The sequence below is a fragment of the Vicugna pacos genome, chromosome 8 (assembly GCF_048564905.1).
Source record: "Vicugna pacos chromosome 8, VicPac4, whole genome shotgun sequence".
NCBI lineage: Eukaryota > Metazoa > Chordata > Mammalia > Artiodactyla > Camelidae > Vicugna > Vicugna pacos.
This window is the reverse complement of record NC_132994.1, coordinates 73,096,725-73,110,902: the sequence shown is the minus strand read 5'-3', so window position 1 is coordinate 73,110,902 and position 14,178 is coordinate 73,096,725. Positions and strand designations below refer to the sequence as shown.

Genomic DNA, 14,178 nt, shown 5'->3' with positions numbered 1-14,178 from the left:
TTCTTAAAGGTGCCGCACATATGCCTGCAGACTCAGGTGTCCTTAGTGGTCAGCTGGGACTGCCCGAAAGGCACTCACATTCCGATGGCAAAAAAGAAGAAGACTGTCCTCCGCGCAGGTCACCACATGCTCGTTTGTGCCGCGTCAGCAGGCTGCTCAGTCCTGCCCAGCCCTCGTTCTTGTACCCACCCCGTCCCCTGATCAGGTCAGGTCAGCATCCTCTCACAGACTCCCTTTCTGTGACTCTTCTCCTGGGTTTCCCATTAGGAAAGGCTTTCAGCCTTGCTCACCATGGTTTGTCCTTCCAGGACTCTGGGAGGCCCACCTCCTCCGTGAAGTCCGCCCTGACTTTGCTTGTCCCCACTGAGAGTCTCCTCTCTCAGCCTCCGTTTCTCGCACAGTGCTTCATTATTTTGTGTCTCCCTGAGCAAATCACCAGTTCCTTTCAGAGAAGGAGCAGAGGTTATGTACCTTCTGTATGAGGCATGTCTTTTTAGGGTTCTATGTGCATTAAAGTTGGTGCCCAGCATTAAAAAATCAGAGCTCTGGAGTCAGACTGACTATGTTCCAATACGCATGTTCAACTACCCACAACTACTATTCCACAGCTGCATGAAATTAGGCACCTTTCTTAACCCTTCTCTGCCTCAGTTTTCTCACCTATCAAGTGGGCATAATACTAATGTCTACTCCTGGGACTCACTGAGACTGTGTAAGGTGCTTAGGGCAGTGTCTGGCATGAGGTCAGCTCCCAGCAGATGTGGGCTACTGCTGTCATTATCACCGTCACTGCAATTACAAGAGTGATTTCAAATGCCATGGACTTACTTGGCTTTTGCTAAAACCTGAGCTCGCATCACCTGTGGAAGGTAGACTTGTTTCTCATTTAGTCACTGGATGTGAAACATGCCTGCCCACACGTCATTCTTGAAGCTGAGATGGCAGGAGTGTAGTGATGGAGAGACCGTGGACTTCAAAAACAGGAAGACAAGGATTCAGTGCTGGTTGGGGGACCTCTGGGCTTTGTGGCCTTGGCCATGTGAATCGTCCTCTTGGTCATCATTCCTAATGCTAGGAACGTTAATATTATTCCTAATTCATTAATAGATTCCCTAGAGAATAATGAGAATTAGAAATAAGGTATGCAGAGCTGGCAGTAGGTACTTAATTAGGGTAGTTTGTATGATAGAAATGGGCCCTGTTGCTTCTCTGTCCTATATCTAATACGCCTCTTACTTTTACTGGGTTTTTTCCCCAATATTTTGTGATAATTCACAGTGTGATTCAATCCAAGGCAAGCGTTTTTTAACCCACTATTCATATCATTGCCCCCGGTATGCTTATTTGGAAACTTTAGCAAGGAGATTTAAAAGTTTAAGACACAAAATAATTTTTATGAGCATCACAATTCGAGACTTATTAATTATACCCAGCTTAGAAAAAAAGACAATAATTAATTAGCAAAGTGAAATTAGCCAAGTTATTGAGTGGTTTTCAAAAAATAAGCAAAAAAACAACGTGTAACTGTGCTTTGTATGAACTCTAAAACAGAACCCACACAAACCAGAGTGGTGTGTGGGGGAGTGGGGGTGGGCTTCCCGGGACCTCTCTGGGTTCCCTCTCAGAGGCCTTCAAGGTCACGAGCAAAGCGGAGGGTACCGTGGAACACAGTTTGGAAACCGCTTGCTCACAGCAGCGCAGCCGCAGTGAGAAATGCGCGCGCGCGTGCATGTGATGCTCGCTCCCCGGGGGCGCGTCCGCAGGGTTTACCAGGTTTCCCGCGCTTTCCTTTGGCGGAACTCCGCTCTGCCCGGAATGCCGTTGTCGGGCGCATCACCAACCCGCGCACGTAAGCCGGTCTGAGCAGCGGCGTTGTTCCCCTCGGGGGACACAGAACAGAGAGCGTGCGCCTGTCTGCCCCGCGGCGCGGCGGCCCCCACCAGGCCCCAGGCCCCGTCCTGCCTTCTCTCAGCAGATGTGACCCCCGCCCGGCCGGGTCCTCGGACTCGGGGCAGAAGAGCGGCCCGAAGCCCTGCCCTGAGGGGCTCACGTGCCGGAGGCACTGGGGAGAGGGGCGGGCGTGAACTGCGTGCTGCGTTAGAGGAGCGGTCATCACGGGCTAAGGCAGAAAGCGAGGCAGCGGGGCACGGGGAGACCCAGGTGCCAGGCGGAGGAGGGGGCGGCGGCCCCGCCCTCAGACCACATCCCGGGCAGAAGTATCCACTTGCACCAGTAAGCTGGCACTCACCGGCAACTGGTTTTCATGATGAAGGCAGTGCGGGGCCAGTGCTGGGCTTAGTACTGCAGCCTCTAGGTGCCTCTTAGAGTCATAAACTAAGTCCTCTGTGGGAGGAGCCCGGAAAGCTTCAGAACCGGCACTGCTTTCCAGCCCCGACTCCCCGCCCGAAACCTGCGTGGCCTCAGTGCGGCGGGCCTGCGTCAGACGCGCTGTCAGAGAGGGGGCGCGAGGCCCTCCGCCTGCGGCCCTCCGCCGGCCTCCAGCCCCGGCCTCCTCCTCGGAGCAAGGTGCGAGCGAGGGCCCCGCCTGTCCGCGCCGTTGTGAGAAGAAAGGGGCCGACCTCGCAGGATTCCAGGGGCCCGACAAAGACCGCCTTCTTTACCTCTTGGATTTCCAGTTTTTTCATCAGAAGAGTGAAAGGGGGAACAAGCTGAGAGCTAGGGGCCCTGGGAGCCTGAAACTCCCTGGAATCTGAGCGATCTGCTGAGGAGCTCACCCGCTTCTTGCTTCCAGGTTGAGCTGGTGAAGGTCTTAGGGGTAGTTCAAGGGCACACATGGAGATTGCTAAAATAATAGTTAAAACACACCATGTTCCATGCATTAGGGAGGGTGAGACGCAAGAATTATTTGGGGAATAGGTCTTATTAATTTGAGATGGTGTCAGTCCTGTTCTTCCCAAGGCAAAGAGGTTGAATCACACACATGCGCCTGGGCACACACAGCAAGAGCGCCCAGAGCACTTTTCCGGTCACAGGGTTCCTACTGCTCAGGCCCCGTGCTCTGGGCTCAGAGTGCTGATATGGAGCAAGCAGTCCTCCCAGGTCTGCCGGGATCCCGCTGCCTCCAAGATGAAGGGCACCCGATTGTCGCTGCGGAAAGACAGGAGCCCCCCCGAGGTGATGCTGCCGGGCATGCAGACACTGCCTCCAGGCTGCTCGAACCACAAGGTGTGCTCACCTCTGATGCCGCATCCAGTGGGGACACCACCTCCAGCCTTTGTGTCACCTCCTTTCAGTTTGCTTCCTCCATGTCTGAGAGGTTTTTTTTTTTTTCATTTCAAATGTCTTGTTACCTTTGGAGATTGTTTCTGTTCCCAGACTTCATTTTTAAGGGTTTTTCAGCAGGTCCTCGGAGAAACAATTAGATGTCATGACCACTGAATAAATCCATCGAATTACCCTTACATGAATACAGGCTGTTGGAGAAATTGTCTAATGATCTGACAGAAGCTTTTAAGCTTCTTGGAGTAGACAGTCTCCTGAAGGATCTCAAGGACAACGCAGAAGTTCAGAATCAACACAGACCCTGGAGAATAGGCTAAATCAAGAATGAAAGCACATGGCTGTGGACACACTAGCAAGTGTATTTGGGTAAATCTGGACTCACCACTTACCAGAGGGGCATCATCCGTTACCTGTAAATTTACCCAGTTATTCCTAAAGTTTAGATTCCTTGAATAACCCAACTCAGCTGAGACAGACAGTTTTGAGCAAATGTGAACTCTGCTTTTCCCCTAGAGATCAGAATGCAGTCTACCTTTCTTGCTCATACAGGCCACTTTTCTCTTCACTGTTTCACCGAAAGTTATGACACTGACTGATGAATTCTTTAATGACCGACAGGTCCAAGGGCTGGATGTGCTCCTCTGCCTTTAGCTGGCTGTGAAGCCCAGATCCACTGACTGTGCCACACTTTGTCTTACGACGAAGCTGCCTGTCTGAGTGTCAGCTGTTTGTTACAGCTGTAAAATCTGAAGGTGACTCAACTACCACCTCCTGTCTCTAACGTGTGATCATTGATACCACAAATGGCCCATTCGGAATCACCGCTCGAGAACCTGAAACTGATGCAGGCCACCTGCAGGAACAGTTGCTGGCCGGGTGTTTCGCAGAGAAACCACAAGTTCGGCTGCAGCCCAAGGGAAACTGGGGTCGGGCAGGTACGGGTGATGAGCTGTGTACCCAGGGCTCTGGTCTCAGGAGGCTGAAGGGCTGCCCTTGTACGGACAGAGCTGACGCAGAACCGAACCGCCAGCCACACCAGTACCGTCAAATGCAAGTGCAGAGGAATAGCCCCCATCCTAGGACCCACAAAGATAACCGTGGCCTCCAGGTGCTGTATTGAATATTTCCACAGGGCTTTAAGGAAAGTGTACATTTTCCTTTGAGAAGCCAGCACAATTTAACTGAAATGTCAAGTTGCTTTGGGCAGGAATTACAGCAACTCAGTTTGATAATACTCGTTAACCTAGGCTGACTTGAATCCTCATTAAGAGTAACCTGAATCTCTGAGTTAGAAAATGAAAGAAAGGAAGGAAAAAAGAAGAGAGGGAGAGAAAGAAAGGTGGAAAAAGTTACTTAAATATTGTTTATGTGGCAGCAAAACATCTTTCAAACACAATAGCTTAAAAAGTGGTGGAAGGGTCTCTTGATTGCGAGAGGGTTTGAAAAAAGGATGTAGATTTTAACAGATTAACTCAGTTATATAATAGCTATGCCACCTTTTCAATTTTTATGATTCAAATAAGAGTTATTAATTTTACAAATGAAAGAAATTAAAAATAATAATGCACCCTCTTTATTTATAATTAAAGAAATTCAGACCCAGTGAGGTCAGATGAGTTAAGTCACATAAAGGTACCAGCCCATCAGGGTCTCCTAACTTCCAGTAGGCGCTTTACCTCAACCCAGACCTCCTTATTCTGACAATTAGACACTGATTTCTGAGTTTTCCTTACATTTTTTCCTCTTCTTTAATATTTAGTCTACTTACTAGGTTGTCTATTGCAGATACTTGGCAAGAATGACCTTAGGCATTTGCAGCCAGTGAAATATTTGTGTGGGTGAGCACGCAGATTTTACTTTGGCTCCAACTGGGTGATTGCAGACACAGCCAGCCTGCCTGCTGGGACAGCCCGTCTGCAGGTCTAAGGTGATTGTGAAACTCCAGAAACGGTAAATGCTCATCTCAGGGAGGCTGCACCCCAGGTCTTTGTCACCCTGTGTGACTGACGGCCTCACATACTCGTTCTCCGTCCACCCTGCTTGGCACTGGGTCCAAAGCCACGTTTCTCCAGAGTCTCAGTGTGTGTCGCAATCGGTGGCACCGTTAGTGTGTGGTCCTTGTACTTTCATTTTCCAGGGACACTTTTCCCCTTTGCTGTGTATGTGAAGGACAATAATGCCGTGTCTTTCCCTTTCAACGTTAGGTCTGCATCAGGGAATCTTCGGGTTTACAAAAGCTAAACCTCTCACCACTAGGATAAAGATCATAAAATGTGAATTAAGAATATGGAGAGCAGAAATGCAGGTTGTAAAGCTGAAGCAAGCATGCCTGGTCCTCCTTAGCGTCCAATGTTATAATCATCTATTTGCTTGAATACACCTCAAAGTGATAAAGGTTCCTTTTCCCAAAATTAAATTCCTGAGAAAGACACACTCGCTTGGTAATGAATTATTCCATCTTTATAGGTGAGGCTTTGGTTTTATGATTCAAAGAAATAAAGACTTCTTTTCCATCCTTTAAATAATACAATCTAAAAGGGGGAAGCAGTTGCATTTTAAGACAAATCTGCTTTCTAATCTCACTTTTGAGCTCACCGTTGAACAGAGGTCAAATCTCACATCTGCTGTTTCTGGTACTGGAGTCTTATCAAAGAAGGCAGGCCAGATTTAGATAGTATACTTGTTAAATGCATTTTTTAAGTATTATTTATTTTAGAGATCTGCAAATATGGTCTTTCTAAATTATAAAAGTAACTAAATGGATTATACTTAATATGTGATACATCAGCTGTAATATGGGGTATTCTCACATGATATAGCAAATGTAACATGGAGTGTTCTGAAACTGGAGTCCATTTCTTCTAGAATGGCCTCATGTAACTACCAGAAGTCACATCTTACCCTGAACAGTTTTCCTCCCTTTGGTGCCATCTGTCCTATGGCTCTGTGGTTTTCTGCCATGTTTATGGAGTACTCTAATATTGTAATGGTTAAGAATTTGGGTTCTGAGCTGCCTTGGTTTACAGTCCAATGCCCCACCACTTTGTAGCTATGTGATCTTGCTGGGCCTCACTTTCCACATCTTTAAAATGGGGGTAATAACAGAGCTTAACTCAAAGAGCCAATATAAAGTTTTAATGAGCTAGTGCATTTGAAACATATATACCATTTACTAGTGTAATTTAAGAGTTGAAAAATATGACCTAATATTCTTATCATTCCTTTTGTGCTTATCTCTATCCATATTTTAACTCTTTTATTAGATTAAAGCTTCTTGGAAGTCTTATACTCGTAAAGAACTTTCAGATCTTTTCTCTCCTTTCCATCCCCAGCTCTTCTCTTCGTTTGTTCATTTATTGCCCCTGGATCTCAGCCTTTCCAAGGGCCCTCCCTGCCCTAATCACTCCATCCTAATTCCCTCTTAAAGTCCATTGTTCTATTCAAGTAATCCCCTAGTGGAAATCATTCTGTGGCTTTCCCTGGCCTTCATGGAAATGTCCATACTTCTTCACCAGGTGCACCTGACCCTCACGATCAGCCTCTCCCCTTTCTGTCGAGCTTGAACTTTGACCTCTCACTCGACACCAAGCTTCCCTCACCTCCTTTCTCTGCCTTCTGCCTGCTCGTGCCCTGTAAGCCCTCCTCCTCCCCATCACACTCCCCTCCCCCATCACACTCCCCTCCTCCATCGCACTCCCCTCCCCCATCGCACTCCCCTCCCGCATTGCACTCCCTCCCCCACTGCACTCCCCTCCTCCATGAGCAGTACACTGAGCTGTGCCCAGACAGGTCATTAATTGACTCACACACACCCGAGATCTTACCCACAAGCGGGCTTTATGAAACGATGTTGAGGATGCAGGCAACTGGAAGCCTTGGACAAACAGAGAAAGATGTTGGCAGCAGGGCGGCTTCCCAAGTCCTTGCTTCCACATTGGACATGTCCCTCTGCCCAGAATGGGTGAGGTATCTGAGCTTCTCCTAAAGCAGGGAACATCTGAAACATGAAATGTCTCTAGTCTGTACCCATGGAAAGTTCTGTAGCTTACACGACATTCTGCAGGAAGCCACATCTTGTAGATGCTGGGTTCTTTTATCTACAGGTGATCCTTACCCGGGGATACCCTGCTAAGGGTACTGCAGAAATAAGGCCTCTTCCTCCCAGCAACTCCAGTTAGCAAGGAGGTTGGACCAGGTGCCAGCCCCGCGGGGTGACTCTTGGTAAGGGGAGCGATTGCAAGCAGACTGCTTTAACGCCCTCCTCTCCGAAGCAGCGCCTATTACAGAACTGATCACATCATGCTGCAACTACTAGCGGCCAGCACCTAAGCCGCACCTTACGTGCTCTACATGCATGTTCTCTTCTAATCTTCACTGCTGCTTGACAAAGTAGGTATTATAGTCTGCATTTTACAGATAAATAAAGATGCACAAAGAGGTGTTTGCCAAGATTATATGGCTACCAACAGGAGTGGCCAGATTTCAGCAGAAGTCTGTATGAGTCAAAAACCCTGTCCTTTTGGTAATTGTTCATGTGAATATCAGTGTTGACATTAGACTGAGTTCTTTGATGGGTAGGATTCTGTCTTACTCTGTAGGTCCCGCACACATTGTGTAGGCTTAGACCTCAGTAAATAGTGAATGAATAAAACAATGAGTGAGTGAGAAAATGAGTGAACAGATGCACTGTTTTATTCCCATGACTCCAGAGAAGCATGTGTTATCTTACATCTATATAGCAGATGGTCAAGAAATATTTATTGAGCCAAAATTCTTTTGTTAAAGGAGAAAATTTTTTAAGAGGGATGCACGAGAGATCTTTATTATCTCACTTTTCAAAATATTTATAAGAGGAAAGAGCCAGTCAACACACCTCAACAAGAAAGCAGTGGCTGACACTGGAGGGTGAGTCTGTGGGTGATCTGTGCATCCTTCTTTGGGCTTCTCTGTATTTCCCTAAATTACATTGCATTCAACAAAGAAAGTAGTTTTCATAAGAAAAGTCTATCTGCAAGCTTGGGTTTAATTAACACAACTTCTCTAGAAGGAAAACAAAATCGGTGTTATCAGTGTTCAGACATCTTGTGTTCTGTGCATCATTGTGATGTAGACAAATAGAAACGACTTTTGACAGTTTAGTGAAACTATGAAATCTATTTCAATTTAATAGATAATTTAAGTGGTGTGATTAGTCATTCAGGTCCTATTCAATATTTTATCATTTACTTGGAAGGTGTATTCAGTTTTCTGTGATTTATGAAATAGCAGGGTGAAATAATCAACTATTTTAACACTTCAGCATTAAAATCTTTATGCCAAAAACTTTTGCCTAAATTTACCTGAATTCTTAGAGAAATTAGTCATTTGTTGGTCTTGCTGGCTAACAAATTACCACAAACTCAGTGGCTTAAATCAATACATTTTTGTTCCAGAAGCTGGAGTTGATCTTTATTTAATCCATCCATCCATCCAAAAGTGTGAACTTTTTTTAATTATTGTAATAAATAACATAGAGCATGAGATCTGTTCTCTTAACAAATTGTTACTTGTACACCACAGGTTTTTCACCATAAGCACAATGTTGTACAGCACATGTCTGGAACTTTTTCAGCCTGCCTGACTGAAATCCTATACCCTTTGAACAGCAGCTCCCCACTTCCCTCTCCCCAAGCTCCTGTCAACCCCCATCCTACTTTCTGTCTCTTTGAGTTCTCTAGCCAGCTCACATTAGTGGAATCATATAGTATTCGTCTTTTTGAGACTGGCTTATTTCACTTAGCATAATGCCCACAAGGTTAATCCGAGTTGTATAACATGTGACAGGATTTCCTTTTTTATGGCTGAATAGTAGTCTGTTGTATGTACGTACCACATTTTTTAACCCATTCACCATGGACATTTAGGTTGTTCCCACCTCTTGGCTTTTGTGATAACCCAAAAGAAATGAAGTCAGTTCAATGGTATTGCCAAAGATGGAACATTTTCTCTCTTTGAGATCAAGCTTTGTTTCAATTAAGCAAACTCAGTTAGCTTTAGTATTAAATTCTGGACAATTATATTCTATCAAGTTCTATGAACAAACATCAGGATGGAAGCTGAGGGAGTATTTAACATCTGGGAAGTTTAGTAATTACTCCCAAAGTTTATTTCCTGTGATATTCCAGCTTATTATCCCCCCAAAATGTGTATGCAGTTGCCTTTCATGTCTGAAAATTACTCTGCTTGGGTGTTACTGTTTGTGTAACAGGACTGGGACAGCTGGACTATAAAATTAGGATTCATAAACCACAGCCATTTTAACAGTAAAAAATAAAATTATAAACCTACAAAGGAATACAGGAGGTCATTTTACTTAGTTCTTTTACTTTTATTTTTGTACTTTTTCATATAAAGAGATTCTTTAGACTTTCTCATTAGTTTTAAGACTTAAAAATCCATATTGCTGTAAATCAGATTAAATTTGGACATACTTTCCCTATATACCTAGTAGAGGTAAAAATGAACCATTTAATATGTTTCTGGTAACAATGAATATATGTTCAGTGACTTATGCTGATTGTTTTATTATCAAATTAATAAAAATCAATTTGATCCATAAACATCATCTTCTCAAGTAGAAGGGCAGCATTAACTGAAAAGTTACCTTGGCCTGATCATTATGCTGTCCCTTCACAGGGGGCATATGAGAGTGACATGAGAGATCACCATCTGTCCTCCGGAAAATCCACATGAGGCTATTTAATTTACACGTCGCCAACTAGTGAGGGTGGGCCAGATACTGACTGCATGAGGAGACCATATATGAGGAAGTCAGACAATACAGACCACCCTGGACTCATAACTGAGACCCAAATAGCCCCATAAGACTCATATATCTTTAAATATAATAGCTGCACCTACTGAAATATATGCCTGTCTACCAGCTCATCATAGTTGCTCACATGAAATTAGCACATGTGTTTGATGTGTCTCTATTCACAGTACGTTTTCTGCTCACAGTTTCTCTCCCAGGTTAGTTTTAGCTTCTTGCTTATTCATATTCAGTACTTTTGTTTAATTGGTCCCTGTGTCCAATTGTACATCTCTGTCTTCAGCAGTCTCCATCTATCTTTGAGATAAATGGAGTTTAATTTCTGAGTTGGAGTCTATTCTGTTCAGCCTTTAATTTATCATTTGCATTTCAGAGTTTGGAGTTCTTTATGTGAATCAGCCAGTTCTGTATTTCCTAAAACCTTTCAATCTTTTATTAGATAGAACAAACATTCAAAATGCTCACACAGTGTACACCACGCAAGGAAATATATGCTCCAAATGAATGCATCGATTTAAAAATATGTATGCCTTATGTTAAATTCAAAATAAGTGAATTCGTTTAATGTTACATGTATAAAATTTTAGCTTTATCTCAGAAAAAGATTAAATGTTTAGAAATGCCTGAAGTTATTCTAAACATCCATAGAGACTTCCAAGTAGCAAGAAAGATACCAACCACGTGGTGGGTCTTGCCAACAGGGCACACTCTTTTTCTCTATCATGACCCCCCAACTAGGTTTTGTCCAACCCCCAGCCCTGGGTGGGCCCTTTGTCTCTGCATTATACCTGTCACCCGGGGCACAGCTCCAATTTTTAACCTTTCCAACAAGAAAACATATCAGAATGCAAGCCTTAGAGTGAAGATTTTACAAGTTTTGCCTGGAACATATTCTACTGTATTTTTTTAATTTGCAGATTTTAGTACTTTGTTATTAATTACAAGCTCTTTTTGGAATTCATCACATTTGAGTTGGACACCTCAGTGAATCAGGTCAAAGAAGGACTGACTGAGTTTTTAAACTGGATTGAATGAAATAAGGAATGAGAAATGGTCTCAAAGTGTAAAGTGGCCTATAGATATAAAATTTCAGGACAGTTTTTAAATTGGTTATTTTTCTATCTGGAGACATTTATCCAACCTATAATAATCAAATATAATAATGGCTTTGCTTAAAAATACAATTGATTTAATTATCACTTTATACAGATGCACAAAATCAATCCGTCACTCTTAATTATTAAGAGAAGAATTATATCTATGATTTTTTTAAGTAAGATTTTTTTCCTTTAAGTATTTTTAATCCTTAGGTTTCATGTGAACTTTGGTTTCCATCTGGTTTTGCCTAGTAGTTGTCATCAGACTTGCTGGGCCTGGGCCTACAGGAAAGTACAGAAGTCACCATGAATAATTATTAAAGCTTCTTAATTAAAGATCAGGGATAATTTCTCAGATGCTTGACTGACTGAGTTGAATTCAAGAATTGCAAGAGCAAAGTAAATTCTATTTCATGGGAAGAGTTGGACAAAGGAAGAGTAATTGTCCTGTGTTAATTAACTCCTGTTTGTCTCTTTTATCTTCACAATTTTCAAGTGTCAGAATATTTCAGAGGCTCTAGGTAAACTTCCAGGCAAACAACTGTCAGAGTTTGATTTGGCTTCATGCAGACAGACCCTGGAATCCCACGGTTGTTTTTCTTGCAGGACAGGGAGCAATGGGAGAGGAGGTGTGTTGAGTGTGCGCTTATGCACATTGTTTTGTACAGAATGCTTTCCTGCTGTTAAGTTTCTATGTGGTTTGGCCTGTTCATTTTGTGAAGAGTAGTGTAGCTGGGATCTCATAAGGTGGTTTGACCTCCTTCTTCAGGAACCTGTGTATCATGACCCGGTGGGGCCCCTCGCCCCGCAACGAGGGCATTGCTGGGTTCAAAAGTCTTGCCTCAAAGGAATATTCCACCAGAAGATAAACAAATGCACACTTGAAGATGGTCTCTTTTTTTCCCTGTTTCTTCGTTTGCTTTTAGCCATGAGCATCTATGACTTTTATGATACTTTAAACGATGTTAGAATATTTTTCTCAGAAATGTGTACAGAAAATGGGCATTCTGGTTGTCCTGGCACATGCTGTGTTGTCAGTCGTGTAGGAAGAGTTGAAAGGGCTTACCTTCCTCTCCGCCTTGGCAGGTGCAGTGTTGCTCTGGCTGGAACCCCCAAGACGGGGTTCAGAGAGGACAATAAGGCCATGTGGATGGATCTCCTTGAAGGAAAAAGGAAGGTAGACAAGACGCAAGATTAGCTAAAGAAAGAGCTGCTCTCACTGGCTCCAAATAAGGAATCACTTATTATCTGTGATTAAAATTTATGCATCTGTGGAATAGCACTTTTTCTTATATTTTGTTAGAGAAAAAATTCATTCTCCTAGCTCCACCTGCTGAGACCTAAGAGAAGTTTAAACAGGTGTGCATTTCCCAAATTGCCAAAGCTCTCCCAGCATCTTTTAGCCTGTGCAAAGTGACTGAACTAACATACATCCTCAAACGTTAATGATGAGACAAAGGCCCTTGTTCTTGAAGCTCCCATCAGTGCAGCAAAAATAGGTGGGGACGCATCTTCCTCTGTTATACCTGGGTCCCCAGTTCTCAATCTGTGTAATCATCTGTAAAATCCCTGTTTAACAAAATAATATGTTTAGGATCATTTTCTGAGAGCAGAAGTTTTTTCCCCCTTATTAAAAATTCTTGCTCTTCAGAGAAAAGTACTTAGTAATACATAACAATACATAAACCAAATCTCACAGACACAAAGAAAAGCAAAACATTCTGGGTCTTTGTAAGTAACAGAGTGTCAGCCAATCTTGCCAGAAACCACTTTGTCAACGTCACAAAATCTGTTAGGAGTAAATGCCGATGCAGCGACCTGTGCTCCGATGCCTGTGTGTCACAGTGTGAAAGACAAACAGAGAAGGTCACAAAGGGACTCCGACCCCTCCTCTTTGAAGGAGACCCATCAACACAGCATAGTCACTGTGAGCATCTTAAAAAAAAACTTTAAAATGAGGGACTCGAGTAAGCAGGGCCAAGGCTTTCTCTGTAATCAGTTGGACTGTGTTTATTGACCAATAATTAAGTGTTTGCATATTTCTTCATCGGGGCTGTTTCCAGATGATCCTTGTTATCAAAAACAATCTCTCTCTCTTGGGCAACGTAGGCCCTGTTATATATGATGGGGTCTTTCAGTGACTTGTGGTTGCTCCAGGGGACAAAGGTCAGGGGTTCCAGCTCCTGTGGACGCTGAGCACCCTCCTTCTGTCCTGTCCTCAGGGTTACAGTGGGAAACTAACACGTCCATGGGGCAAGAGATGGACGACTGAGATGGGAGATTGTCCCTTGGTCCTGCCTTTCTTCAGGAGGAGAAAACAGGGCTTCCACTGGGGGGAAATTGCTACTGGCTGGCAGCTGCGTGGGCTTTGTGGCCCCGGTGGCCGTCTGCAGTCTCCTCTCCCTGCCTCCCTCCCCTCTCTGCCTCCCTCCCCTCTCTCCTTGGGTCCATGAAAAGATCTCTGTGCCTCACTAAGAATCAGGCTCAGTCAAGGGACTGACAGTCAAGGAAGGAAATCAAGAAGGCAGGGCTATATTCTCTCTCTCCGACTTAACAACAATATCCCAGGATGAAAGAAGCCAGCTTTTCAGACATGGTTAACTGTTCTCATTAGTTTAGAGGAGCCAAACAAAGGTCTAGAACTGAAAGAGCTTCACTTAACTGAAGAGAATGTAAGCCTGGATTTTGTTTTCGTAGTTTCAGAAAGATGAGTTGTGATTCCTGAGAGCTGAGCTGTCTGAAATACTGGGCATCTAGCTACCTCCTCTCCCTCCTCTGTTTCCATTTTATTAGTAATATCTTTACCTTTGTGTCTTAAATCAAATTTCTGTGACACAGTTTTTCAATTCTGATGCAGTATTATCATTTTGGAAACGCGACTGACATAAGTCTATTAAATTGAGGGTCATGTGGCTAGACTGGTTATTTGTGAATGGTGATATCTGCATCTGTCTTAAAAGCTATATTCGAGTGATGCTCTCAGAGGGGCCTTCTTGGATTCAAGGTCAAGATGACCATATGGATCAG

General features: G+C 43.9%; 1 protein-coding gene across 4 annotated transcripts in view; it reads left to right on the top strand.

Annotated features, from left to right (window-relative positions):
* PRKN (parkin RBR E3 ubiquitin protein ligase) overlaps nucleotides 1-14,178 on the top strand; it is a 1,151,747-nt gene that overhangs the window by 796,679 nt on the left and 340,890 nt on the right. The window lies entirely within an intron of this gene.